The sequence below is a fragment of the Dermacentor silvarum genome, chromosome 1 (assembly GCF_013339745.2).
Source record: "Dermacentor silvarum isolate Dsil-2018 chromosome 1, BIME_Dsil_1.4, whole genome shotgun sequence".
In the NCBI taxonomy this organism is placed as follows: Eukaryota; Metazoa; Arthropoda; class Arachnida; order Ixodida; family Ixodidae; genus Dermacentor; species Dermacentor silvarum.
In genome coordinates, this window is record NC_051154.1 from 392657030 (window position 1) to 392662302 (window position 5273).

Here is a 5273-nt window from a genome sequence, read left to right on the forward strand (position 1 = left end):
CGGACGCGAAGCGCACTGTCCACTACAGTGGTAAAGACTTCCGACGCTGCTCGATGAGTTTCCCGTTCTGATCTCGTCGAAAACCTCCGAGCCGCCCCCAGAGGCCCTGGCAACAGTCACCAACGCCGCGGGCGTTCGGTGCGAACGCGGACAAAACGGCGACGGCGTCGACAACAATTATGCGCGTTGCTGGTGCTGCTGCATGTCCAAGTTTATACAGCTGATAAAACTACTATCCTTACTCCGTATAGCTCTCTACTAAGTTTCTATCGTAATAGATGCTTCGCCTTTCGGGTGAAACTGCGACATTTTTTTTTGTCTGAAACCAAAACAGTGCGCGAATAATGCCATTTACGCTTGCCATTAGCGTGTGCATCACTTGTCACATACAGCTGCCGTGCAACGGGGACATGGTTCGCTTTATTGCCGCGCTAGCTGTGAAATGTAATTGATAGGTGCGCTTGTAGATTTACTCTGTCAGGTTGTAGCATTGAACTAAAATAGACGCAAAGTTGCTAGCGTAGCATGCACAAGCGAAACGTTGGCCTTTGGAGTTTTACCAGAAAGAAAAGTTCTTTCCGGATCATTCCGAAACCAAAACTTGCGCAAAAATGCTTTGTTCAGAACCTGTTATGTGTGAGTGTATATATATATATATATATATATATATAAGTGAAACAAAATTGCGGTTTATTTGATGGCACCAACGAGGATTTGATCGTGTAGCGGAATTTACACTACAAAACACCATGACGCCAATAGGTGACCCGTAAAACGAGCAATCGCAGGGAATTGTGGGGCGCGCCGTCTGCTAGCATCTTCCGGTTCGACGGACGACGTGGCGGCATCGCTGGCATGCCCGGCACACGTGTTCTTCTACGCGGTTTCAACTGTCAGTCGTGCAAAGCTTTCCGTCCGCTTTGTCGACCAGCAATGTCGTACCATTCATGCAGCTGATTTCTAGGTTGCAATTAACTCTGGGCGCGACGATGAAGAGCCAAGAAAGGCAAGGATACGCTTTTATTCATAGTGGAACTAGGGCTTTCGTTTCGCCGCCCTTTTTTGTTTCTGCCAGGTTTAGCTCTACGACATTTGTCGTTGCTTGGACGCAACGTACTGACTGCTCTGCCTGCGGGTCAGTCAGATAGGTGAAAAAGTTATCGGTATCCGATAGTTTATCAAGCGTATAGAAGCATTACTTGGAAAATCGGGTGCTGAGGTGATGGTAACAGCGGTGCATCCTTTTCTGTGATCGTAGCTCAAAGCTAAAAACCGATGTCGTCGGTATAACGGCTGAAAATGGTAACTTTGTGCGCGCTGTCAACAGAATTTCTCGGTCGAAACTCCAGGTTCATTCGAAGTGGTACGTAGTTAGACGTTCTCGCTTTTTTGTCAAAAATGGCCGTATCGCCGTCATATTACGGCTGCGCATTATCTCTATCTGTGCTGAAGGAGCTAAGGAAGGCTAATTGGTTACGAGTATTATGTATGTATCTCGCTGTGTCCCGCCTAAATTCGCGCCGTAACACCTCGTTTCATAATACCTCTATATGTGCATGCGAGCACTGAAATAGTTCTGGTTTCCTGAGTAAATGTTAAAGAAATATCTTGGGGAATCATTCCATGTCGGCCCTTACACAGCTAATCGCCGCCTGATAAGTGACACTGTACGTTCATTTTCTTTTTGTTCACGGATGGTCTCTGCCTTGTTACAGTTTTGGAAGTGGCAGCCATTCCTCTTATGCTTGTGGACAGCTGACTCAGCAAGGGTTGCTGCAAGGCAGTAGTTACATACGTTCACCTTTAACGCTTGAATTCGAGCAGCCAACGGCTGGACAGCCGAGGATGGTTTTGCTAGGCACCTGCAACCGGGTAATCTTCGAGTGGGACAAAGCCTGACTGCAAGCGCAAGTGGCTCAGTCAGCTAAGGCGTTGCGCTGCTGAGCACGAGCTCGCGGGATCCAATCCCGGCCGCGGGGGCCGCATTTCGATGGAGGCGAAATGCGAAAACGCCCGTGTGCTTGCGTTATAGTGCATGTTAAATAACCCCAGGTGGTCAAAATTAATCGGGAGCCCTCTACTACGGCGTGCCTCATAATCAGAACTGGTTTTGGCACGTAAAACCCCAGAAAAAAAGAACGGACTGCAAGCGCATCAATGGAATTCAACGGCGAAACGGTGGCGGTGGCTCCGCTGACTTGAACCGGAAGCAGCTAGCAGACGGCGCATCCCACAATCCCTCGCTATTTTACGGGTCACCTATAGCCAAGGCGGTTCGAAGCGCTAGCTCGCTACGTTCGAACGCGTTCTACGGACCCTCATCTTAGCATCAGTCGATTTGTCTTTATTGTTCGGTGAGTTCGACTACCGTTCATCGCTGTGTGCGTTGACCATTTTGATGCTCAATGAGTGCTCGATTCGCGTGCGAGAAACCTGACCGTTTGGTGATCGGTCGCGTAGCACCGACCGCTCGTCGTGTTGGAAATGGCGGAGCGCGCGTTCACAGGCTATGAGGCGCGCATCGACGCATCCAACGCACACCATGCACGAGCAATCTGTCACGCGGTAGCGGCATGCTTGTCTCGAGAGCGCGGTGCTTTACTGGTAGATATGCAAATGCGTACGATGGCGGGCGCAATATACGAAATATGTCACACGATGGTTACGAGTGTGTATCGCGTGTTCAAACGTTAGATGTTTCGCGGAAGTAAACATTTCGCAGACACGTTTAGTTTTTCCGCGTGCTTTTCTTCTGCTTCGGCGGCCCGAACTGTCAACGTCGACGGCAACGTCGACGGCGAGCCCTTTGCCGAGCGCGTTCATTCTGGATGGATTTCCATAAGATTGCTTCAAAATTAAATCTGTCCGTTACGTAAGACAGTGGTTTATACTCCCTTTAAGCAATGACTCCTACCCCCGTAAACGCGGTGTCCCCATTACGACGGCAGAAAAGAAGTGAAATTGACTGGAATGATTAGCGGCAATGCAGCCAGCTGTGGAAGCATACGACGAAGGCGGGATCAGTGGCAAGAGCGCAACCCGAGGGGCGCCAACGAACCAGCAGCGGAAGAAGACGATGCTCAAGCCAATGCTGATGATGATAATTTCCGTGCGTACATTGCCGCCACCGATATCTGTGAGTTCTAACAATAGCTTCGCTTGAAAAATTAGGGGAGGGGAGCGAGTCTGGTGTGCCCCCCCCCCCAGCTACGCCACTGCGTGTCACACGGTCCAGCAGGCGCTCCATAATTATTTTGAATTACTAGGTACGCTAATAAGTTAGGAACGGGTGCTAGATGGTGTTGCACACAACTGTGGACACGCACATATACAATAAAGAACGCGGTCGTTTGTTTTAGCCGTGCATAGTCAATTGGTCCAATCGGTGGTGAAGCAGCTACGTAAGGTTCCCTCGAGAACTGAACATTGTGGTCCACAGAGAAGCAATGTTTCTTGTTTGGCGATGCTTACAGAACCGTCATTGGCTAGAAGCCTATGAGCCACGTTAGCCTTTGTCACTATTGTTATGCCTCACCGCATTGCACACAGTGTGTGTATTGCAGGATGCCCACTTTCAGGCAATAAGGTTCAGTAACGGCCAAGGAACAAGTGGGGAGAGCACTTGCACAAAATTTCCGGCTGACCCTCCGCAGCAGCTCAATAGTGCAGTGTGTTTTGTTACATGTGGATTAAAATTGCTATCCATTGGACCATAGCAGAATCGTAGTATTCCTGTTGTAAAACATCATTGCTCTCTTTGTTAATTATTGCTCTCTCTGGTAAACATGCTCTCTTTGTTATATTATTATATTGTAAGGTTACAATAATAAATGTTATAATCTAACCTTATTACAAAAGACAACTGAGGAAAGTGAAGTTATTAAGCCGGAGTCTAATATCCCACACGCAAGATGATTCTTGCCCGCTTTTCATTTATACACCGGGTGATAGAACAGTAAAAGTTCGTTCGAAGAATATGTTCATGGTATCACATAAAATTGGCAAAATGGCAATTGTAACATCTTTCATCAGCAGGGGGTGCGGCGGCTTATCTGTGGCTGCAAACAAGTCGCAGCACTTCGTCTACAAATGCAAAGGTGAAAAGACGAGCTTGTCCAGGCCCATTACAGTAACATTGCTTATACATACAATTGCAATGCAGGCCACACAAGGAGAACTGCCAAAATGGGTGGAGAAAGATGATGTACTGGGGGAACTACAGAATGAATTCTGCCCAGGCAGGTGCTTAGAGGATATGTTTGTACTAACTCACTGCATAGGGATTTCAGTAGCTTATAATAAACCTTTCTGGACAGAGACGATTTTGTGGAGCTGCTTAGGGAGATATATTGAGACAACCGAGTAGAAGTTGTATGCTGAAGGCCGAAAATGTCCTCTGTCTCCGATGTTGTTCACGCTTTATGTTAAGGGCATAGAACAACGACTGGAAAATGGGTAATTAAGGTTTGATTTATCCTACATGCCTAATGGCAAATGGGGCAACAGACGGTCGCCAGACTGATGTATGCAGACGACATAGTGCTACTAGCGGACAATTCAAGAGATTTAAAGGCACTTACGAATATATTTGGCAATTCAGCGACAAATCTAGGCCCAAAGTTTAGCGCCGAGAAATGGGGAATTACGATGTTTAATGAAGAGACAAGTAATTAACGTGGGGTCAGTTCCACAGCAAGTTGTACTATACCCATAGTCAAGCAAGATAAATACCTCGTTGTATACATAAACGAAGGAAAGACTTACTCAAGCCCCTACCAAGGTAATCAGAATATAAGCGGGAGCGGAATGCAGCAATAATGAAAGATAAAGGCAACTTGTGGCCACCATAAATATGAGGTAGTGCGTGGGAACTGGAAAGGAGTAATGGGGCCAGCGCTAACATTTGCAAATGCCATTCTCTGCTTAAAATTGGAAATCTTGTTGGGGTTGGAAATTCACCAAACATTGGCAGGCTGGTTGACTGCGAGCCCGCAGTAAAACCACAAATCAGGGTGACATGGGTTGTTCCTCTTTTGTAGTCAGAAAAGCACAGAGCAAAATTAGTTTTGAAGAAAGAATCGGGAACAAGCGTGAAAATAAATGGGCGGCTAAAGTGCACAAGCATGTGTACCTGAAAAGCACGGACACAGAATGGACGAAGAGATAAAGAGAGTTAACAACCAAGCACTTGGTACTTGAAACTGAATAGACAACCAGGAGCCATCAGAAAGAAAGTGAGAGAGAGACAGTGAGTTGGATGCAAAGAATAGAAA